Consider the following 25514-nt stretch of genomic DNA (forward strand, 5'->3'; position numbering starts at 1 on the left):
ATTTTCTTACTTGAGTGTCACAATACATTGAATTCTAGGTGGCACTATAATGATTTTAGTAACAGTAACACTGGTGCCTAGTTTATCCCATGACATACTTTAGGTGTTCAATAAATGTGTGTTGAATGAGTGAATGAATGAATGGTCAATTTGAAATCTTAATCATGTTACTTTTCAAAAATCTGTTAAAAGATACCACAGTTTTCCAGAAGATTAGGGAGTTAGGACCTTAAACTTGATTTAACAGAGGAAATTTTTACTCATACATCCTGCTTAAATACCTCAAAGTAAAACCATAAACCCAGGAATTTAAGGTTATCCATTTGGACTTTCAAGCCAATAATTAATATCTCCTGCCCCGACTGTATTAGATGGTTTCGATGCTCCACTCATATCTCCCCAGCACTCATCATTCCAGTATATGCTGATAGAATCATGCTGCCGCCTGCAATTATCCACCTTAGGGCAGGCCAGAAGTGTACAGGAGTTAATGTATCTGGGTGTAGCTTTCAGCCAAGGACAGAGGGGACTGGAAGATAAGTACTTCAAGTTTCTCACCGATTCTTGGGATAACTCTGAGACATGTTCTGTAGAGTTTCACAGAACTCGCCTGAAGTACTGGCAGCAGTTCCCTGCAGGAGTAATTTATTCGGTAATACACCTCTGTTGGCTTCCTTCCATGCCTCCATTCTCAATTCCCACTCCACTTCTGAGTTTTCTGGAAGCACCTCCCAGATGAGCAGTTTGCACTCAAATTATCGCCTCAAGTTCTGCTTCTAGGGGAACTCAGTTGATAGCCTCCTAACAACCCAGTGCTCCTTACAGAGCCGTCACTGGTACAAGTACCAAGGCACGGCACATTACGTATCACTCCTCCTAAATCCTAATATTTTTAAACAGATAGGAAAGAGCATGACCTTGAAGAGAAAAAGAGTTCATATGAGGATGGCCAATGGATAAAGGGAAGGAGGGACAGTGCCATTTGTTTTCCATTAATGATAGTGTGAAATGTATGGGCAGATGGTCTAACAGGTGTGACTATAATTTGAGGAGCCTGCTCCCTTGGTTACAGAAGACTGCTATTGTTATTATTTTGGAACCACAACCTCATGACTTTATAGTTTCACTTGATGTAACCTTCTCCTTTACCTTTAAATCTTCGTACATCACTGAATTGCAGCCAATAGATTTATTTTCTCCCTATGGCTCCATCACAGAAAAAGACACACACGTGCACACACACACACGCGCGCACACACACACACACACACACACAGAGTTTTGTGTATGCCAGTGCTAGAAAAGACAAGCTCATGGTGCATGTATGCAATGGATATTGTACATTACAGGTCTCTGTGAAATAGTCTTCTGCAGGTTCCTATGTTTATTTTATGAATAATTAACTTTAGTAAAGTTAATTTCCTGAAGATCTTGTTGAAGACTGAAGAAAGGAAGTAAATTGTAAAGAAAAAGACTTCGAAACTTGCCCTTTTCGCCCTCTCTTTGTGTCTTAATGAACAAAGGATAACTGGGCCTTTTTTGAAGCCTTTGCTTGAGTTGAAGACACAAAATGCAACCTGTACTCTTATCATAATATGCTCAGTTTATGAGTACCCAAACTTATAAACCGTGAATTTCCCTAAAGTTATTATACCATCTAGAAGATGTTTGCTTGGACGTTTACTTAAAACCAAACAATTGAGGTCTATGTGTCCAAATAATTTCCTTCTCTCTTGCTGTCTCCATTTCAGTTTCCTGAGTTTCTGGGAAGGCCTGGTTTCCCCAAAGGAAGGATTTCTGGTAGAAGTCTGAAGGTCTGACCCAAGAAGAAAAAAATCCAGTACAGCCAATGAATTGAGGACAAGAAGTTTTCCGATCAGGTAGGAACATTTAATCTCATACATTACGATCGCCTTAAGTAAGGTGTGCTGATAGCTGGATATGATTTAACTGCTTGGAAAAAGATGCATATATATTATATGACCTACCCCATAAGGAAGCTGTTCTCAATTCTCTTAGAGGTTGTGGTGTTTATCAGAGAGCGCCTTGGGGGAAAATGAATACAATAACAGTATGATGCTTTTTTTTATTATTAGCTCATTGTTGCCAAGTACACTTGGTGACCTTGGTGCCTGTGGTTTAATCCAGGGGGTTAGACATGTGGAACAGCACATTAACCCTCTTTAGTATTTTCTCCCAAGACAAATCATTTTTATAGGTTGTCTCCATGGTCTTCTAGTTGCTTATCAAAATTAAGCATCAAGCCTTCTAAGTGTGCAATAGCCCCAGTCAGTGTGAGGAAATCAGCTTGGTTCTTATTGGGGCACAGCTTCTTGGCCTTGGCACAAAGTGACTTCACATAGGGAGTTAGAAGGAGGAGAACGGGACATGAGAAAGGGGAGTTCTGTGTTGTCATTTACCTATGCATGTTGAAACTCCACTAACAGCTTTATTTTCATTAGCAATTTGTGATAAAAACTTAGGGTAAAGGGAATAATGAAGCTGTCCCATTATATGGCAGGACAAAAGATAGTAGTGACATCAAAATCAGGGCCTGTCCATCTCGTTTGCAGCTATATACTGAGTGTTTAGCATAGCATTTGACCCCTCATCAGTATTCAATAAGAAGATGCGTGTTGAATGATTTAGGGATGAATTGATGAATGAAAAAAGTTAATATGGTAGAAAATGTGTTTTATCCTTGTATTTTCGTGTGTTGACTTCTGTATTTCAAGACCCAGCACTGTAACTGACACATAGAATATAAGCAATAAAATGTGTTGAAAGAATGAATGAGTCCCCACTCTTCTAAGAATAATTTTAAGACCAACACAGACCCCATATCTGCCAGAGGTATCCAGAGGTGAAAGCCTGGATCTCAGCTAGTGGTAGAGCTGACAGGATTTATCTAGTTTTAATAATTTACAGCTCATCCCATTACATTTAGGCATAGTACCTACATGAGCCATACAATTAAATGTTGACTGAAAAACAATGCACAACCTAGAAGTTGAGAATTATGTTTTATGTGGAAGACATACTGAGGACTGAAATCAGGAGACAGCCTCTCAGATAGCTCTGAGGGACTGTTCTGAAGAGCTAAGGGAGGGCACAGGGTATTTAGAGGTTCTTGCAAAAAAAAAAAAAGACAGGTAGTTGGAACATCAAAAGATTACTGTTAATTAAAGAAACTAGACATCTTAAGTTAATAAATGTACCACTTTTCTATATATGGTGAGATGCAAGAATCTGGTCTCCTGGAAATCATTCCCTTGATTTGCACTTTAATTATCTAGGGCCAGTATCCTGTTTTCTCCATCCTGAATCCCCTCAGGGTGCGGCTTTGGGTGTGGCTTCAGTGGCTGATGGCTTGATGGCTATAACATCCTGTGTTACTGATAAGGCTGGCTACATTCTTTCTCCACATAAATGACTTGAATATGGATAGTAAATCTGTGGATTTGCAAAACGTAATTCTTGGAGCATTTTTATAAGGACAAAGTTAAGGGCAATTTCAGAATCACTAGTGGCTAAAATTGCTCTTTATACTTTTCCACTGGTAGGTAGTAATCTGCTGTTGCTGTCTTCAGTATTCCCAAGGGATAACAAAAGCCATTTAATTCAAGAAAGAAAGGTAAAATTTAGCACAATGCAGCTTCCACAAAACCAAACACACACCCAACTCTCTCAGATATGAAGTAGTAATCTAAAATAGAATCCTGGAACTAATTGCAAAACAAGAGCAAATGTACTCATATTGGATAATTTTATTCTTTTATTAATGTTTGATACATATATGTATTTATTATTAAAATTCAAAGTTGCTGTATGGAGAAATAGTTTTGTACCAATAGTGTCTTTGTATGTGTTTATCAATAATGTATGAGATTGCCTCCTATGCTCCTTTTCTTTTATTGGGGGGGGGGAGGGGGTGTGTCACGCTACGTCAAGGTCGGGAGTCAAACCCGCCACGACTGTCCATGAGGGGTTTTCCCGGGTCCCCACTTCAGGCCGGTGAGGGTGGCCAGGGGCAGCCGAAGACGTGCGTACGTGCGTGCGTGCGTGCGTGCGTGCGAGCCTGCGAGTCCACGGGGCGGGCCGCGCGCGCCGGGAGTGTTTCAGCCCGGCCCCCGGCTCATTGTGGTCGCCTCACGCCGGCCCGAGTTCGCAGCAGCGCTGGAGGCCCCGGGCCTGTGACCACAAAGAGGGAGCCGGGGGTCGGACGGGAGCGCTGCGGCGGCAGCTGAGGCCCAGACCAGGCCCCCCTCAGCCTCCCGCCTGCCCGTCTGCCCCGCCCCCGCCGGCGGCGCCGCGCCCCTCCCCCAACCGCCAGACTAGCGCGGTGCGGGGCCCGCGCGCGAAGACATGGGGGAGAAGCTGGAGCTGAGGCTGGAGTCGCTCTTGGGGACCGAGCCCGCCGTCTACCCGTGGCCGCTGCCGGTCTACGTAAGTGCCGTCCGTCCCCTCCTCCCGGACCCCCGCTCCTGTTCCCCCACGGCGCGCGCTGAGCCCACCGAGAAACGGAGCGACTCGAGTCGCCAGACCCTCTTTGGAGCCCCCCTTCCCGCCCCGCCGTGGTTCTCCGCGGCAGTTTCCAGCCCCCGCGCGCAGGGTGGGCAGAGGGGAGCCGGCGCCGGCCGGGGGTCACAGACTCGGCCGCGGGGACCCCGCGCTTCCGAGGGGCGCCCGAGCCGGTCTGCGGTTGGCTCTGCAGGGCTGGGGACCCCGGTCCCCCCGGTCCTGGAATGTCGGCGGGCTTGCCCTTCTGTACTTTAGGATCTGACATGTAGGGTTTCTTTTTCCTGGTAGTTTATTCTTAGCGCTGTCAACGTGCTTAGTTTTTTAAATTTTTTTTTATTTTTCAGGGCACCCTTTCCTCCCTCTCTCCAGTTTTTTTGTGTTTCTGTTTTGTTTTGTTTTAGTCAGGCATTTTGTCCCTCTGATCTTGAGTGGGTGGGCTGGCAGGACACTTGGAGAGGAGGCGTTCTGTCCCCTGATCTTGAGTGGCCTTTGGAAAATGACAGGCCAGACGGAAATTTACACAGGCGTCCGGTGATTCCAGAAATGCAGGGTGTCCGGCTAGGTGGGCGCCCGGCCTGTCGTCCCCCGTGGCGGCGTGGTGCGCGTGTTCCTTGTCTCAGGGTTTACGCTTGGGCCCCGCAGCCCAGCTTCCAAAGGGAAAGCGCAGCGGGCGCCTTGGGCCGGCGCCTTTGGGGCGCCCTTTCGTGCGCTCGGCTTGCGGGGGACCGGCCTCCAGGCGACCCGGCGGGGAAGCCCGCGCGACCCGGCCCTCGCGCGGGCTCCGTGTGTGTCAGTTTGTGGAAAGTGTGTCGCGCGCGGCCGGGGTCGGGGTCGGGACGCTGGGACCACCTGGGAGCCGGTGTAGAGGGATATGATTTCCATTTTCAAGGCGCATTCATCCTGTGCAGGGAGACAGCCTAACATAAAATTTGCCTAACAAAAACTATATTAACAGGTGGAAAGACTATCTCCCAGTTGAACAGCGGATGCCTGGGACTCGTTTCATTGCTTTCAAAGTTCCTTTAAAAAAGGTGAGCAAAAGTTAATACCGTATTCTTCCAGAAATCTGAATTCACCATATAGAGAGCCCTGGCTCTCAACCCCGTCGTACTCCATTTTCCCTTTTTATAGCAAATACTTTTTAATACCTCTTTTACTATCCAGAAATGGGATTCATAGACAAATACAACCAACTTTTGTACTTAATTAAAAAACAAAAAAAAACAATGCAATGCCCTAACTATAAATAAAGAATAAAGTAATTTATAAGAAAGTAATATGTATCTCAGTATGTAAATGTTTGGGGATGACTATACTAGAAATAAAGAAATAGTCGGTTACTTGTACCATGAATGCAATAAACTGTGGACTTTGATTGATAACGATGTGTCAGTGTTGGTTCATGAATTCTAACAAATGAAGCACACTGGTATGGCATGTTGATAATGGGGAAGGCTGTGTGGGATGAAGGAGAGAGGGTGTAAGTGGGAACTGTGTACATTTTGCTCAGTTTTGCTGTGAATCTCAAACTGCTCTAAAACTAGTCTACTAATGAAGAAAAAAAGTGTGTGTTGCTGACACTTGAATAACCAAAGAGATCAATGGAACAGGGTACATGTATAAGCCAAATACATGAAAGAATATTTAGCAGTGAAAGCCATCCTTCCTATATGTAGATATTCAAGAAGTATTTATCTCTGTGTCTATTTTCAGGCACTCCGCTTGGAGCTGGCAATACAGTGGTAGGCAAAATTGATGTGGTCCCTGCCTTCTGGGAGTTTAGAGTCAGGTTAGGAGACCAACATGAAATAAACAAACATAGAAATAACTATATAGAAGTGAGCTTATTTTCTTCCGTCTAATCTCTCTGGAAGAAAGGATTGTAATATCGCTTGTAAGCTGCAGAGGAGGAAACTTGACTTTGAATCTCATATGTTAGCATCCCAGGGTTTGAATAAATGGATAACATAGTAAAGGATTTTAAACATATGTTCTTCCTTATTTTATTCTTTCTGACAGAGTTTTGAAAAGAATCTTTCTCCAGAAGAACGTTTCTCCCCCTTGGATCTCTTAACAAAATCCAAGGACAGAATGAAGAACTTGGGCTGATTATTGACTTAGCAAATACTCGCCGCTCTTACAAGCCAGAGGTAAATGGAAGGCGTAATTGAAAATGACCTTCTTTCTGATACTGTAATAATTCATAGTAGTTCAGTAGTTATCATCTTATGCTAAGGTGAGTCCTGGCCTTCTCTCGTGGGTTCAAAAAGGGAAGCTAGTGGTTTCCTTAAATACACATTTGTAATTGCTGTTTCAAAATGAGATGAAAGATATGAATTGAACTATAGTATTTGGCAGTAGGCTCTAGATATGCTTAAGAAATTCTATAAGCTTCCATGTTCTACATTTTGAAAATGAAGTAAACTTTTAGTAGTTACAGTAGTATCCTAAAAAGAAAGAAAGGTATGTCCATTATGTCTTTAGCACTTATGTTAAGCAGTTGCCTGAGCATGTTTAAGCATCAGTGTAAAAGACAATTGTTCTCTAAGTTTTATGCTTCCTTTTCCTGATGCCTTCTGATATAGCACAGATACCCATCTATTCTCTTGGCCCATGTAGGACATTCCAGTGCAAAAGAATTATCCTCCTTCTGACCTGTTCCATGGCCTTGGGAGACAGTAACACCTAATGTCTTTTAATATTTGTAGAGCAGTTTGCCATTTAGAAAGTTCTTTCATATCCATTGACTTAGTTAATCTTCACAGCAATCCTTTGCTCTTGAAGTGGAAGTAGTACTGATATCTCCTACTGAGTGCTTACCCTGCACTAAGCTCAGAGGATAGACAACTACAATTACTAATTTTACAGACGATGAAACTGACTCTCGGAAAAGGAAGAATTGAAATTTCAGCTCTGTTATTGCTTTTTTTTTATTGTGGTAAAATATAGAGAAATCATATTTCTTGTAACCGTTTATAAATATGCAGTTCAGTGGCATTAAGTACAGTCACAGTGCTGTGTAACCATCACCGCTGTCTAGAACCAAAACTTTTTCATCATCCTCAACAAAAACTCTGTAACCATCAAACAGTAACAACCCCATTTTCCCTCCCACCAACCCTTGGTAACCTCTATTCTATTTTCTGTCTCTGTGAATTGGCCTATTCTAGGTACCTCGTGTCAGTGGAATCTGCAGTATTTGTCCTTCTGTGTCTGGCTTATTGCACTAAACGTCGTGTTTTCAAGGTTCATCCATGTTATAGCACGTAACGAAATGCCATTTCTTTTTTGGCTTAGAAAATCCCATTGTGTGTACATAGACCACAGTTTGTTATTCAACGGTTGATTGACACTTGGTTGTTTTCCACCTTGTAGGTATTGTGAATCATGCTGCTGTGATCATTGGTGTACAGATATTTGTTCAAATCCCTGCTTTCAGTTCTGTTAGATGTGCAGCGTAGGTAGTAGCAGAGTTGTTGGATCATAGCCTACTGCCAAATACTAAGCTCTACGCTTAACCTGTGAGAAAGTGCCAAACTGTTTTCTACAGTGTCGTCTTGTTTTTAAACAATTATCACAAATTTTAAGCATATACAAAAGTATAAAACTACTGTGAGTGTTCCTTGTATACCCAGGAACTCATCCAGCTTTCTTATTTACCAACTGATGGCTGTCATGTTTTATCTATACCCCCACCTGTTTCACCCCATTCCGTATTATCTTGAAGCAGCTCCGAGACAACATGTAAATTACACCTGTACGTTTTTGGTACGTGCATTTAAAATATAGGACTTTTATTCCTTAATATCATTTTTTAATATTAAATACCCAGGGAGTGCTCAAATTTGCAGTTGTCTCCTAAACGTCATAAAAAATTGTCTATAAGAATTTTGAATTAGATCCAAATAAGGTCCACACTTTGCCGTGGATTGTTAGGTCTCTGAAGTCTTGTTTAATCTATAGGTTCTCCCTCCATGTCTCTCTCACTTTTTTTTTCCTCCTTGAATTTTGTTTTTAAAGAAACCAGGTAATTTGTCCCATCTAGATGCCGATGATTACATTCCATGTGTTGGTAACATATTCTTCAGTCCTTTTATTTCCTGTAAATCGGTAGTCGATCTGAATGAAGCTTGCATGTTTTGTTTTGGCAAGACAGTTTCATGGGTGATGATGTGTTCTTCCATGGAGACGTATATAGTTGTGTCTTTCTGTGGTATTAGCAGTCACTGATGATTCATACCTACATCCATTAATTCAGTTGAGGCTTCAAAGAATGGTGAATTCTGTTGTTCTTTTTTTCACTTATTAGCTGGGTATATTTGTACGAGGAGAAGATTCCCCTCATCAGCTGTTTGGTTGCTCAGTTGTAGAGGCATGATTCTCTTCTTTTATTTAACAGTTTTCAAAATAATGAGTTGATTCACAAATATCCTCCAGTGTCGACCAGTTTTGTAAAATTTTATTTATTCCTCTCACCGTGGACTCCGTTACAGTTATTATTCTAACTGAGGCCCTATCTTTGGCCAGTTGGAGCTTCTCGGTGACTCCTGAGTCCTTTGGACATGACATCAGTTGTTTCTAGACTTTTTCAGTGGTCAGAGCTAGGAAATATGTACGTTTGTTTTTAATATTTTTAAAATATGTCATAGGTTCCTACTGCTACTTTCCATTTAAATTCAGAACTAGAGAATTTTCACTTATCCTTTTCTGTCTTCTATTGATAGTCTACTTTCTCCCACCTCAAGAATACCAGTTCTCAACAATGCCTGAAATTGCCTCTGTTTCCTAATTCGAATCCAAGTTCTTCTGACTCTATTCTACTACTCTCCTTAAATCACAGCCGCTTTATGGCCCTTGAAATGTAAGATAGAACATAAATGTAGGCAGAACTGTTTATATCATTTTGAGTTACATGTGCATTCATTCACATAGATTTGCTTTTCCTTTTGCATGCCTGGTAACTGTCCGTTCTGCAGTTTGAATGAAAATCAAGTGATAATTACTGGTTAAAGCAGCTTTGGAAAAAATGGCTCTCATCAGAATGACCGACATACAAAGTTTAATGTACTCTCCTGGTTTATATTCTGCCTTCTCTAATTAATTTTTTATTCTTTCCCTACAAAGGAAATAATACATATTTTCATGGTTTTGCCTTATAGGACTTACCAGAAACTCTTCCTTATTTAAAAATGTGTACAATTGGGCATCAGGTGTCAGATGACGACACTAGTTTTAAATTCCAGTGTGCTGTTAATGGGTTTCTGAAAGAACATAAAGATAACGGTGAGTTGCTTTTGTGTTTGTGTTTGTTTTTCCTTTACCTGAACTTTGGTATGCATTTTGAGTGGGGTTGGGGATTTTTAACATTTTTAATAGTTCTGACATTCGTGTCAAGTTGTGTTTGGTAACATTACGGTGGAAATGTCAGATGGTGCTACTAGAGTACGGTGTTTTTCCTGTTTATGGTCACAAACAATTGAGTTTAGTTTGGAAAGTGATCTTTGTGAGAAATATGAACTGAGCTAGCTTACTTATCTCTTTTTTAAAAATTTGAATGGAAAATACATAAAAACATAAAAATGTTCTTTTGTCCTGTTTATTGGTTGAGAGGTGGAAGAAAAGGTTTAGACTCTCAGGTTCTTAGCGTACATAAAAGAGAAAACAAAAAGCAAAGGTTCAGAGTGAGACAGATCCCTAGAAGCAAAACAAAACAGAGTGGACCAGGTAGAGTGGCTTCCTCATCATATATGTGTTTAAGATATTTTTGCTGCTTTTACCCTTCGGGTGCAAGTGAGGAAGAACACTACCACCTCTTACTCTTATCTTCAGACAGGAAGAACTTAAAAGGCTGGTGTTTTCTTGTTTCCGCTTTAAGATCTACTCTGTTGATAGTAGGTGTTAATAGCGTGTGAATTTTAAGGATCCACTTGCCTTTTTCTAGCATCTAACTATCAGAAGGAACATGGTGTTTGCCATGTTTTAAGACTGAGGAATCTTTTGTCTTTGGAACACCACTGACGCCCATGTGAAAGTGTTCATTTTGTCCTCTTTCTAAATTTAGCCTGAGGAGTGTGCACTTTATCAAATCAATGTAACAGACAGTAAATATTCCGTGTATATATAAAATGATGCACGTATATACATAAAACAGGGAGTAGGGGAGAGGGAATAGAGATGGAGGTGGGAAGATAGGGGATAGGAGGCGAGAGAGAGAGGGAGAGACTGGAATTTCAAGATAAATGTTCATTCTATAACCTGGTTGCTTAATGCAGGTACTAGCTCTTAAATATCTTCAGCCCTATTCACAGATCTTCCGTGTACTTTAGCTTTAAAACTTGAGAGGCTTGGCCTGTCCTGTGATAACCAGGGTGTCTAGAAAGGAGGCAAATTATCTGATGTGTTTAAACTGTAGTCACAGAAATGTTACCTCTTAAGACGTTAGGGCGCAGCTGCCGGCCTACTCACTTCCTCCAGGCTCCTTTGTGTGTGTTCTGTCTGTTCCGCGTGGGCTAGAAGATCCTTACAAGTGCATGAGAACACGTTTGTAAACCTTGATTGTTCACATGTTATACCAAGTGTAGTCCATTGCATATGCTGACTCCTCTGTGGGTCTTCTGCATGCAGTGGGCTAACTTCACCATGCTGTCTGCCATTGCAGTCTCAGGACCTTAGTTATGATCCATTGGTGACTTCCTCTGCTGTAAGGCCCTCCCACAGATGCCAGGCTCACTGATAATGAGGAGGAGACTATACTACGCACTCCCTAGAATGGGTAGAGACTCAGAAAATGAATTGTTTCAGTAAACACCGAGAGCCTTATAGGTTTGTTGTTAGGGCACGGGGATACAGAGGTGAGTAGAAGTCTTTGTTCAGTAGCAACTTCCAGTTGTCTAGGAAGAGAAACATGTAGTGAGTCTAAGTGGGTTAATTATGATAAAAGAATCAAGTGCAGCAGGAATATAGAGGAGAAATTGAGGAAGGCCTGACTGAGGAGACAGCGTTTGAGCTGGGCTTGGGGGAAGAGGATTTTGCCGGAATGAGGAAAGGACAGCCCAGGTATTGGGGACAGGTACAAAAGGCCCAGGGCTTGAACTTGTGCTCTGGAGGGGCAGCCTCTGGTGTGACTAGAGGGTAGTGTGAAAGGGCAAAGAAGTCATACATTCATTTTCAGCAAATATTTGTATAACACCTTCTAAGTTGAAGGCACTGTTCTAGGAAGTAGGAAGAGAACAAAGCTCTTGCCCTTACGTACTTTCCATTCTAGTGGGGGAGAGAGATGAATAAATAAGTCAATATGTGGAGTGTCAAGCGGTGGTAAATGCTTTGGAGAATAACAAAAGAAGATGAAGAGGTGAGGGAATGTGGTAGGTGATCAGGGAAGTCCCCTCTATTAAGATGTCGATTGAGCAGAGCCTTGCAGTGAGAAACAAGCCATTGGATATCTGGGAGAGTGGAGATGGGGTGGGAGGGTGTGTTCTGGGAGAGTGGAGATGGGGTGGGAGGGTGTGTTCTGGGAGAGTGGAGATGGGGTGGGAGGGTGTGTTCTGAAGCAGAAGGAATAGTAGGTGCAAAGTCCCTGAGGCACGCCTGTGCTTGGCATGTTTGAGGAATAGTAAGGAAGCCAGTGTGGCTGGACAGGGGAAAGTGAGTGAGGGCAGGGCAGTAGAGAATGAGATCAGGGGAGGCTGGCAGGGCAAAGGAGGGAGGTGGATGATGTAGGTCCTTGTAAGTCATAGTTTGAACTTATAATTCAGTTGGAGAGACAGACTGATATTTGTTTATAAAGAGTTCTCAATGCTGTGCTAACAACCTGGGCTGTATTCTGTGCTAAGTGAAGATGTTCAAGCGACAGAGCAATCCAGCCAAGTTTATATTTTAGAAAGATAACAGCGTCACTATCCAAGACACATTGTAGACTATGTATGTAGTACGTGTATAGTGTGCTGCTCTTCTATAAACTACAGGATACCTGTTACGTACAAATACTTACATACAAGATACAAGTGTGAATGTAAGCACTTGGGAAATATCTGAAAGAACCACACAAGAAACTGGGAGAGTCGGACAACTTTCCATGTCCCGTATGATTGGAATGCTGAAGGGTACACACACGAACTAATGGACGTGTGCTACCAGCCTCCGGCTGAGGAGGGAAATTGCAGGCATCAGAATCCTCTTTACCGATCAAGCGCGTTAATCCGCCTGCGTGATGACAGTCATCTCGACACGCCACGCGGTGGCGCATGCGCGGTAGAAGGAGGTCCGCGAGCTGCGTGGGCTTGTGCCTAGGCGCCTGTGGTTCGTGGCCTTGTGCTGGCACCGGGGATGCCGGGTTGGCGACTTTGGCACTCCTGGCGGGGGTGACATGAGCCAGTTCGTCGGCCACGAGGAAGGGCGGAAAGCACATCCCGGAAAGGTAATGCGCCTTGGCCCCTGGGCGTTGCCGGTGGAGCTCGGAGCCCCTGGGCCTGGGCTTCCGTCTCTTGTGCTGTCGCCTGTCACAGTGGCCCCCGGCGCTGTGCTAGGGGGTGCTGGTCGTCTCGCGGCTCAGTTCATAGTAGCTGAAAGGGACAGTGTGTGATGTTCTGATTTCTCCCCATCGTTTTAAAAGGGAGGCTCTGGCCATTGCTCCTTGGGTAAAATGCAGCGGGACTGCTTTTTAAGATGGGACTGTCAGTGTTGGGGACCCTCCTTAATTACCAGGATGGAATCCCCTTCAGTTCCTCAAGCTGTGTTGTTTAGGCACAGAAAATGTGAGTAATAGGCACTGGAACTAAGTTTGAGTGAAAAAACGCACCGGTACCGCCGAGTTTTCCATCGAGACAGTTGATCCGTGTTGTCTCTTGGAATTATAAAGGGCGTACTGTTGCTTCCTAACCAGTGTCCTTTGAGAGCTCTACCTCTGTACGTTCAAATGATGAATTTTGAGGCTTTGCTCATACGTGGAGTAAACCCTTAAATTCCCTAAGACCTTCCTTTCCTCCGTCTCATACCCCATTAAGCCCGCTTCAGTTTATCTCCTGAATTTCTTCTGAATCTGTCAACTCTTCCTCAACATCCTAATACTGAACTTGCCTGTCTGTTGCAATGAGGTCCTAACTAGTGTCCATATATCTTGTTTCCTTCCAATCCATTCTTCACACAAGAAACCTTAAAAGCAAGTTGGGACATTGCTCATAAACACGGCTCAAAAACATTGTTTTGAGAATAGAAAACAAACTGTTGGCCTTTAACACTCTGCGTGGTCTAGAATCCTGTCTGCTTCTCTGCTACGTGGACTCCAGCTTGGTGCCTCTCCAACTTTAATATGGGTATGCCTCTCCTGTGGATCTTGTTAAATGCAGGCTGTAATTCAGTAGTTCTGGGTGGGGCCTGGATTCTGTGTTTCTAACGAGCTCCTAGGTGACGGTGACCCTGAGAGCAAGGGTCCAGCTCCTGCCTTTCTCCCTTCTTTCTGGAAGAGCAGGACGTCTGCCCCCCCGGGAGGAGAAGACATCTGCAACGTGACTACTAGCAACCAGCTTCCCTCACAGGCAAGGGACCTTTACCACTGCTCCCTACCATTTTGTCTGAGGCGCAGCAAGCCAAAACACTGACATGCTGAGGTTTGCAGCAAAGAGGAGGTTTATTCACAAGGCAGCCAAGCGAGGAAGTGACGTGACAATAGCTCTCAAATCCGCCTCCCCAAAGGCAAGGGGCTTGGGGTATCTATGGGATAAAGAATAAAGAAGCAGGGCAGTATGAGGCATGGGGAGCATGAGGAAAGGTGATTGGGAAAAGGTGTGCTCATCATTGTCCTGAGCTGGCGTAACTAGGCTGCGGGGCTCAGCACATTCTCAGGCTGTAGTTTTCGGCCCTCTGATGGCAGGAGGTCAAAAGGCACTGGGCCAGGTGGAAGATCGGTGGTCCTCTCCAGTCTTAACCAGCTCAGCCTAACTAGACACAGCTGATTCCAAGTTCCTGGACAATACCCGGGGCAAACATCTTATTGCTTATGCTACGTGCTACTTGGAGGACGTGCAAGTGTTCAAGCTACCTTGAGGAGTGAAGACAGGATTTGACTAATCCTTACACATGGTTTCACCTCCAGATGAGCAGAAGAGGCCTGTAGGCTGAATCTGGCTCCTGGCACCTGGAATTGGAGGCAGATGGTTTAAAAACAGGCTCTCCCGCCCTCTGTGTTATCTTAGGTAGATAGACTATTGAACCTTCCTGTGCCTGTTTCTCCACCAGCAGCATGGGGACACTCAGAGTCCCTCTCTTGGGGGCTGTTATGGGGGTTCAGTGAGCTATAGATGCATGCACAGGCACACGGGAGACACCCAGTGTGTGTTAGCTTCATGCTTACTTTTTATTAGGAGACCAGTATTGTTAGAAGATTTCTGGTTTGGACAACAGATTAGATAGGTGGTCATTACTATAGTTTATGCAACAGCAATTCACATTACCATTTGCAAAAAAGCAGTTGGTTGTCCAACGGGGATTATAAACATCCATTTACCATGAGCTACTGAACAGATACTTTACACAGTAACTACTTCAAGTACTATTTAAGATCAATTCTCTATGTTGTCTTAAGCAGTTGTTAACCCCCAATTTCGTGAATAGTACCAAGTAAGTCACTTGAACATCAGCTAGAGCAATCTGTTATCACTTAGCAAGCCTAAAGCTATAGTTCAACAATTTTATTTACTGTTCTATGACAAAAATGACTCTCAACAGCTATGCCCTGGATAAGTAATCAGCTAAAGCTAGTTTGACTGACCAAATCTGATGTACTGAGTTAATAAGCCAGTTGATTTAGAAAGGTCTAATGCATATTTCTCATCCATTCAGCATTCAACTGTTTCCCATGCCTAAAATGTCTTTTTTCCCATTCGTACATATCCAGATTCCTACTTCTGTGCCGTAGGGCTTGGCTGAACTACAACTGCCTTTAGTGACACTTTTCTCACCTGCACAATTGGAGATAATTTTAGTCTCCTCAAGACTCCCACGGGGTTACCTCTGTTGTGACACTTGACGATTTGGTGGCATATTTTACTTTATTTTATTTTAAATAGCCTTCCATTACTCCGTGCACATCAAACGGTAAATGCTTTCTCCTAGTAAACGTGTATAACGATTTTCTGAACTCTTCTGCTCTGGGCAAGATTCATAAATACACCAGGCAAACATAGTGAAAGAGGAGACAGTACTTGTGTTATATTCAGTTGGGTCTTGATACCTAAGTGTGACTCTTAACCAAGGATTATGCAGTAATTAAGGACACAGGTTAAAGTTGTTTAGAGTGTGTCCTAAAGTCTCCCTGGCAGAATTTAAATCTCTCCTCTGGAAATTGTAGACCTGAGACAAATTACTTCCCTAAACTTCATTTCCTACATCTGAGAAAGCTAATAGTATCTACCTTGTAGTAGACTGAATAGTACCATTGCCCCCAAATGTCCACCTTCTAATCCCCAGAACCTATGAATGTCACCTTAAATGGCAGAAGGGACTTTGCCAATGGGATGAAAGTAAGGGTTTTGAGATGGGGAGATTCTTCTGGACTACCTGGATGGACCCAGATGTAACCACTGGTGTTCTCGTAAGAGAGAGGCAGAGGGAGTGTTTACTCCAAAGAGAATGTGATGATGAAGTTGGGGTTGGATTGATGTGGCCAGAAGTCAAGGAATGCTGTCAAGGAAACAGATTCTCCCTTAGAGCCTCTAGAAGGTGGATGGACGGCCTTGTCAACTCCTGGTTCCAGCCCAGGGAAACTGGTTTTGGACCTCTGTCTTCCAGAACCATAAGAGAATGAGTGTGTTTTGTTTTACGCAAGCTCATTGGTAGTCATTTGTTACAGCAGCCATAGGGAACTAATGCGTACCTCATAGGAACTATTTCTCCAATTAAAATGTGTGACTGGAAACACACTTGGTGGCATGTCTGACACACGGTAGGTATGCTACTGTGGGTAGTTCTTGGAAAGTAAAGCCTTGGTTTTTGAGGAATCATCAAAACCAGTACAATGGTTGCCATGTTTCTCCTTGTTCATCCTGGTGACAAAGCTGTAGAGAGAGCTCCATCCTTTCCCACAGGACGGCCACCCCTAGTACTTACAGGGAAGAGGTTATGTCTCACTTCAGGCACCTTCCTCTTTCCCTTTCTGCTTTTTGTTTCATTAATCTTCATCCAGCTGGCCTTTCTAAGTTAAAAAAACAAAACAAAACCAAACCATTTCTCAATGGATTCAGATACTACCCCAAGTTAATATTCCAACCATGTTCTTGTTCTTCTGGGTCTCACCACCAGAAATTTCTGAGCTGAAATCCTCTCTAGTTTCTAGGATCAGTCACTTTCTAATTTCTCCCTTCTCAAGTTCAGAGTCTTGTCAGTTTAGTCCCTTCCCTAACCACAACATCTATTAAGGTGACACAGCAAAGTGATGAAAGTCTAGACGGTCTGGTTTTCATCCTGGGTTTCTGCCCGCTACTTACTGTGTGGCATTAGGCAAGCTATTCAACCCCCCCTGGGCCTCAGTTTCCCCCCAAAAAGGTGAATATTATGAACATTACCTACCTATAGGGTTGCCATTATGAGGATTAAGTGAGTTAATATTTGCTAAGCACTTAGAATATTACTTGTTATAGTCTAAGCACTACAGTTGTGCTTGTTAATAATAATAAATGCAATTCCAAGCGTATAACTTACTCAACTTTCTGTCATAACTTTGAAGTGTTGGTCTATCTGTTGGCCAGCGTTGCAGGGAAATGAGTCGAGGCATGGGCTGAGGCATTGCTACCAGTGCGTGGTGTGTTCCCAGAACTAGGAACAGCCGTGTGAAATAGGTAGTGGTTCTACTTGGAGACGGGGCAGACTGGAAAATGACAGCCCTGGAGGTGTGTCCATAGGTTTGGTGTCAGAGCTGCTGCCTGCTGAAGCACTGATGCCGGCCTAAGCCGTAAATGGGGGGGGGGGCGCTGGGGAAAACAGGGGCAGAATGGAAAGGGAAAATAGGGGAAGAACGGAAAAAGATAGCCTAGGGAGGAGGTGTGGTGTCCATAGCTTCGGGGTCAGAGGTGCTGCCTGCTGCAGCACCGATGACACCCGAAGCCGTAGATGGGGGGCTGGGGAAAAGAGGGGCAGAATGGAAAGGGAAAACAGGGGAAGAACGGAAAACGAAAGCCCGGGAAGGTGGTGTGGTGTCCATAGCTTCGGGGTCAGAGGTGCTGCCGGGAGCAGCACCAATGACACCCGAAGCCGTAGATGGGGGGCTGGGGAAAAGAGGGGCAGAATGGAAAGGGACAACAGGGGCAGAACGGAAAACGAAAGCCCGGGAAGGTGGTGTGGTGTCCATAGCTTCGGGGTCAGAGGTGCTGCCTGCAGCAGCACCAATGACACCCGAAGCCGTAGATGGGGTGCTGGGGAAAAGAGGGGCAGAATGGAAAGGGACAACAGGGGCAGAACGGAAAACGAAAGCCCGGGAAGGTGGTGTGGTGTCCATAGCTTCGGGGTCAGAGGTGCTGCCGGGAGCAGCACCAATGACACCCGAAGCCGTAGATGGGGTGCTGGGGAAAAGAGGGGCAGAATGGAAAGGGAAAACAGGGGCAGAACGGAAAACGAAAGCCCGGGAAGGTGGTGTGGTGTCCATAGCTTCGGGGTCAGAGGTGCTGCCGGGAGCAGCACCAATGACACCCGAAGCCGTAAATGGGGTGCTGGGGAAAAGAGGGGCAGAATGGAAAGGGACAACAGGGGCAGAACGGAAAACGAAAGCCCGGGAAGGTGGTGTGGTGTCCATAGCTTCGGGGTCAGAGGTGCTGCCTGCTGCAGAACCGATGATACCCGAAGCCGTAGATGGGGTGCTGGGGAAAAGAGGGGCAGAATGGAAAGGGACAACAGGGGCAGAATGGAAAACGAAAGCCCGGGAAGGTGGTGTGGTGTCCATAGCTTCGGGGTCAGAGGTGCTGCCTGCTGCAGCACCGATGACACCCGAAGCCGTAGATGGGGTGCTGGGGAAAAGAGGGGCAGAATGGAAAGGGAAAACAGGGGCAGAACGGAAAACGATAGCCTGGGAAGGAGGTGTGGTGTCCATCGCTTTGGGGTGAGATGGGCTGCCTGGCTGATCTGAGAAAAGCGAGTGAAAGTGGGAGAGCTTCTCCCTAGCTGCTAACTCTTCTCAAGGTCTAGCACGCACTGAACACTGGCCTGCCGGCTCAGCCTGGGTGTTGCCATTGCATTGTACGTGTCACAGAGCAAGGGCGGGCGGGTCAGGGGGTGGGCTGGGGGCCCCACACAAGCCCAGCCCCTGGAGAAACCCGGCCCGAGGGCAAAGAGCCCGAGCCCTTCTGGACTTTGTAGCGGCTGGGACTTGTCGCTGTGGGTGGCAGGTGTTTGGCACCGGATGGGCCACCATGCGGAGACTGTTGGGGACTGTGGAAGCCTTGTCCTCCAGAGCTCACGCTGCCTGGGCACCGGCTCTGCAGACCCCTCAGCCCTGGGTATGTATCGGCCAGCCCTTCCCCGCAACGGGGCCCAGAGGCCAGAGCCTGCCCAGAGCTGAGTGCAGGAGGCACCCAGAGCTTGCCAGGCTGTGGCCCGCCTCCTCCGTGGACCTCCCCAGCTTGTCCGCGAGCCCTGGAGACAGGAGCAGGAGCGCCTTCTCCAGGGCTGCTGAGCTGCCAGCATCACCGTGAGCCAGGCGGTGAAGGTTTCTGAGCAGGGGATGCAGAGCCCTGACCCGACTGGATGCTGCACCCCACGATGTCCCTTCCTGGCAGGTAGGTTCTTTCTTCACTTGTTTTTCGAAATTTGGTAAAAGAACATTTCAACCTTCGACTGTTCTTCAGGGTATACAGATGGTAGTGGCTTAGCCGGGATTCGAAGCAAGCCTGTGTGATTCCAGAGCTCGTGCTCTGGACTCTGGCGCCTCCTTATCATATATGCTTCATGTGTTACTTTTTCTTTTGTTTCTTGAAGTCCTTATGATACTTAGCCCTAAGTGCCATACCTGTAATGAACACATCCACTGCCCTGTAGGAGGTGTTCTTTTGTTCAGCGCGTGAATTGGTCATCCACCACACTGGGTTCTAATCTCAGAAGATAGGTCAGGGACCACCAGTTGTCAGCATAGCACCATCCCACATTTCTAATTGAGGCTTGGAGCCTAGATTTTTCCCTTTGGTCTAGTTTGAAGGATCCAGGTATGTAAAGCTTATATTCTAGATAAATCATGGGCTATCCTGAAAGGAATTCATCAATGAATTATTCTGTATGGATTAGAAGCCAGTTTCTCTGGCCTTCCTGGAGTATATCCAGTAAGGCATCTCATTCATGTCTAGAAAGCAAATATATCATTTATTGCAACTTCAGCGTGGAGCGATGTATTGGTTTAAAATAAAGTACGAGCAACACAATTTGGTCATTGTGAGTATGCCGGCTGGGTCCACTCTTTACTACACATATGTAACTCTAGAGCTTCTTATGCCCCATAGAGGAGACATACTCTTGTGTGTCTAGGACAAGGGAAACATGTGTTGTTATTCAGGAGCTGGAAGCTACAGCATGACAGGAAAGAATTGAAAAATCCTGGTCTTGGTCTACACGTCACTTTACCTTGTCCGAATCTTGTTTCTTTGGCTTGCTTCATTGGAGTGTTTTCTCTCTCCTGGGACTGACATTGTGTGTTCTGTATCAGGCATGTGACATGTAGAAGTTTCAGAACCCAGAATCGTATAGATCAGTAAAAATCTATATATTTTTGTTTAAAATCTATTTAAAATCACACTGGGCATAATTCATATATTCCAAAAGTAGTTTGACCCTCTGCTCATGAGATTCTTTTTATGGTATGTCGAAGCAAATTTGGACTTGCATCCCCAATAAACTTTGAGGTTGGAGGACACAAAAGCTTTTGCTCAGACCTAAATTCTGTCTGAAAAAAAAAGGGTAACTATTATAAGCCCTTTCTAACCTCTCCAGGAGCAGAAATGATTTACAGCTATGGCATTGAACCATAATTTCTTGATCTCGTTTGAGAAGAGTTCAGTAAGAAACAGTGTCTTGAGTTTTGTTCGTTGGTTCCCTGTTTTCTTGTCTTGCGTGCCAACAATCCACTGTAATACGTGAGTGAGTATGGCAGCAGGCTGAGTGTTCCCTGGAGCTCATTAAATGAACGTGTTTTCCTAAAATGACTTTTGTCTCCTTGTTTTCAGCCCCTCTTCTTTCCTCTGTCCTTTACTATAACCAGGGCTCAGCAAAAGCTGACTGGCTTTGTGCAGACCCTACTTAGGGTAGTCTTTTCTTCATTATTTTATTCATGGCCCCTCCATTTCATTGTTTGCCTTCTCGAAATGTGTTGAAATCTTTCTGTGGTTGATGACTTCCACAATGTCTTGGCTCTTACTGGTTGATTAATTTGGGTATTTCTACAGTTTTATTTAAACCTGGTTTCAGGAGGACCAGAAAGTAAATATATTTCCTAGTCTGCCATCTTGAGCTGAAAATCCCTGTGGATTTTAGCATCCAATGTTCCCATGGGTAAAAAACCCAACCTTGGCATTAATAGATGTACACTCAAGATTTCAGCTTTTCTTGAGCAATCACTAAGGATTTAATATGCGGTCACTTCTAATGGGAAAATAGTAACTATCTCATGGCGTTGATTTGAGGATTAACTTAGATAATGGACAAGAAAATGCTTGGTAAGGTTTTAAAAGCTATAAAAAATGTTTTTTGTTATTATTTGATTTGTTGCTATTTCAACTTTAGCTGACAGTTGTTTGTGACCTTGCTTATGTGAGAAAATGCCTTCTGGTTTATTGTTTTGAAAGCCAGATTATATTTTTCAATAGCTCAATGGAAATGGCATCATTTGTGAAGTTGAAGGGTGAAGGCATAAATGTTTCTTGACATTTGAATCAACTATTGGTCTTCAGGGGCTTGTCCTTATTCTCCTGCAGTCTCTAATCAACATGGCATCCAGAGAGATCCTGTTAAAACGTAAGTCAGATCATGTCACTCCAGGCTCTTCAGTGGCTTCTTCACAGGAAAAGCAAAGTCCTCAAAGTGCCTCCACAGCCCTAGAAATCTGGGCCTCTGTTTCCTCTCTGACTGTTTCCTTCTCCTCTCCACTTTGCTCCCTCTGTTTTCCACACACTGACATCCTTTCTGCTCCTTGGATACTCCAAGCCCACTCTTGCCTCATTGCCTTTCCATCTGACTGTTCCCTCTGCTTGTACTATTCACTTCCCAGATATGCACCTTGCTCCCTCTCACAACCTTAGGTTCCCTCTTAAATTTTATCTTCCCCAGAAAGCCCTCAGTGATCACTTAGTTTCAGATCGCAGCCTCCTCCTACCAGCTAACAATCTCCATCCCCCTTCCCCGCTTGCTGTTTTTCTCCAGCACTTACCTGATATACTAGTTATTCTACCCATTTATTCAATTTTTATTTACGTATTTACACTTACGATTTTATATTTGCTTCTTTACTTTTGTCTCTCCCCTCAGCTCGAGAGAGGCTATATTCATCTGTGTTAATCACTGCTGTGTTTCCTGAACATGCCTAGAAAACATACTGAAGAAGGGTGCCTGAAATTTGGTAAGGGAGCCATCAGTTTTCTTGGCTGAATGAAGAAATATGCTCATAAATTAATGAACAAATCTCTGGGGTTTCTGAATTAAGGACTAATGGGAAGAGGAAGGCAAATGGTTGGGACAGGGTACTGCAAGAAGTAGTATTTGGAGTACTCTGATAGCTCTCCTAATAGATAACATTTTGTTCATTTAAATAGTTTTAACGAGAGAGCTGGGAACTAGGGACACACAGCATCGAGGTTTTATAATGCATTCTGTAGAGTTCTTTTCGAGTGTGTTCAAATATCATTGAAAATATATGCATGCATATAAACCTCTGTTACTTTATTTAGTGCTTTACAAGAGCCCCTCAAGGAAGGGGTAGTAGCAACTATCAGTATCCTTCCTTTATGATGAGCTTAATTTATTCAAAATTACATCCTAATTTATTTGTAACTGTGAAACTAGACTTAGTTATTTAGTAGACCCTCCCTAGAAACCTATGACGTTAATAAAACCAACAAAAATGTGTTCAGGTTCCAGTGATACACACACTACAGACTCAATTATGTGTCATCCATTTTAATGAAGGGAAGAAGTGATTTAACAAACACAGAGCAAACAAACGGAATATGAAGGTTTGTCCTCCATTAATATTAGTAATGGATAAAGTGGGCTCCAACGCCTTCAACGTAGCTTGAGACCCATCATCTCTGTGTCATGGGAAGGGGGATGCTCGGCCAGGATGTCTTTCTGTGTCACTGAGAAAATTTTCCGTAATGTATAACGATACTTACTGAAACGGATATGGGGCATTTGGGTAATTAGGAATCCGTTAGCATATTTTTCCGGAAGCCTTGACTACGAAACGAAGATAGTAGATTTGGACACTTGCAGCTATGCAGAAGTTGTTTGGGTATTCATCTTTATGCCGAATGAAGTAAGCTTATTTCATCTCTGCAGCTTCCCATATACCATTTTCCCACCTCTGTTTTGTGTTTGGAAAGACTTTTAGAAATTAAAACTCAAGTTAAAAAGTGAGTGACGGGCTTCCCTGGTGGCTCAGTGGTTGAGAGTCCGCCTGCCGATGCAGGGGACACGGGTTCGTGCTCCGGTCCGCGAAGATCCCACATGCCGCGGAGCGGCTAGGCCCGTGAGCCGTGGCCGCTGAGCCTGCGCTCCGCAACGGGAGAGGCCACAGCAGTGAGAGGCCCGTGTACCGCAAAAAAAAAAAAAAAGAAGAAAAAGAAAGAAAAGAAAAGAGAGTGAGTGACAACTTAAATGATATATGGAATATTTTGCTGACTTAGAAGAGCATGCAGAATTAAATATGACCCAGTTGAAATGTTAATTTTATTTTAATGTGTATATTGGGGTGGAGTCTTAAAGGTGCCAGAAAACAAGCATTCACCCATCCTGTTTGGAAGTGCAGCACACAGGCACCTTCAGTTACCAGTTCTGTTCATTCCACAGAATCATCTTGGGAAAACATACTGTTTTTTAGGTACCTGGTGTATATCTTAACCAGTTTGAAGAATTTCCCAAATACCTGTTAATATGTAGTTCTCCGATTCCAATCTTGCCACGTCCTGTACCAGTGACACAGCACATAGGAGTTTTATTTCTCTTTCTTTCTCTGGGTTCTTGAGAACCCAACGAAAGAACAATGGAATGGCATCAAAGAGATCAGGGTTCTTGACTCAGATTTACCATAAAATAATAGTGTCCTCTTGGGAAAATTATAGTTGTTCTAGGCCCCTTTCCTTTTCTTTACTTTGACAGAGCTGCACTAGATGACCCCAAGTAACACTGCGCTCTTTGCAGTAGTAGCTTAGACGTTATTGGTTTTCTGAAACAAATGAAGACAGTGACACAGGAAACTGTGCAACATCTCTGTAACTATGTTTTCTTAGAGTTGCCTCCATTTTTCAGATGATAAGATGGCTGAGCACAGAAGTAGGTGTTTTGACCAGAGGTTCCAGAGTAGAGGGAACTGAACCACAAGTTTCCTTCATTCCTGAAGCTCACTTAGCCAAAACATAGGCTTCTGAATATTAAGCTGTAAAGCATATTATCAGTGTGCTTTAAAAGAAGCGGTTCTTCTAGGATTTCTAATTAATAGCAGGCGGTTTTGAAATTCTTAGAAGATCATTGAATTTTGTGAGATTTAAAGCTCTATTTTCCTGTCAAGCAAGTTGTATCAGTGCCAGACAATCATCTGAGCTTCTGGATGCTTCTCTGAACCTCTTGAATTTTTCTTCTTGCTATCTGAAATTCATGCCAGATAAGCCTTTTTGTAGAGAGCGTGTACAGACTTGTCTATTTTCATATACGAAAGCGATGCAGTGAGCCAGGTCGGGGGTTAAGCCCTCATTCTCAGAGTGGTATTGAGCTCCTGGTGAAATGTAATCCTCATTTCCTCAGAATAGAAAAGCAGTTATCTCACGTTTTTAATGCCATTAACTCTTTATACATTTATGTATAATACATATATTTATTGTACCTACGAGGTGTGCTCTCTTTGGGAAGTACAAAGCTATTTGAGACGTAAGTTGTTCATTTTTTTGTTTTCCCGCAAATACTGTGACCCTTTGAGCAGGAAGGTCTGTGTTTTACTAACATCTAGAACAAGCAGCTAACACGGTGTCTAAGATGTAGTCAATAAATATGAAATAGGTAAATGAACACATTTTTAAGGAAGGGCCAGGGCATGAACAAATAGAAAATTTTCATTTTCAGTCACAAAGCCACAACAGACATAAAAATGATACAGACAACAAGTGCTACGGTCATTCAAAGAAGGCATAGAATTGATACAACAAGGATCTCCCCTATGGCACAGGGAACTGTACTCAATATTTTGTAATAACTTATAAGGGAAAAGAATCTGAAAACGGAATCACTGCGCCGTACACCTGAAACGGACACGACATTGTAAATCAACTATATTTCAATTAAAAAACAAACAAACAGACAACAGCAACAACAAAAAACCAAAGAGGTCATAGAAGTTCTTATGAGATTCCCGAAGAGAAGAGAAGCCAAATGAGGACGGGAGAGGCGGCTTTTGAATCCGTTCAGAGGAGAAGTCACAGAGGAACTAGTCATTGATCTGAATTTGAGATTAAGATTAAGATGAATTAATCTGAATTAATTAAGATTGCAACACAGGGATATTACAGATGAAGGTAATCACATAAACTTACTATACTGAAACTTGCAGAGGTTATGAGTGTTGCTCAAGATCCCAAAGCAAGTGCATTGTGGAATCAGAATTTTAAGTGAGGCCTAATGAACTAAAAACAAACCAGCACAGAAACAAGCCCTTCCTGTGACACCACGTTGCCTTTGAAGTCGTTTTTTTTGGTGGGTTGGCAGAAACTGGTTCCAGTGTTTCTTGCAGGAATGACTGGCCATAGGACTGGGCGTCGTAGCTT

This window comes from Delphinapterus leucas, chromosome 13 (assembly GCF_059928025.1).
Source record: "Delphinapterus leucas isolate spDelLeu-1000000601 "Yukka" chromosome 13, BTC_Dleu_Yukka2, whole genome shotgun sequence".
NCBI lineage: Eukaryota > Metazoa > Chordata > Mammalia > Artiodactyla > Monodontidae > Delphinapterus > Delphinapterus leucas.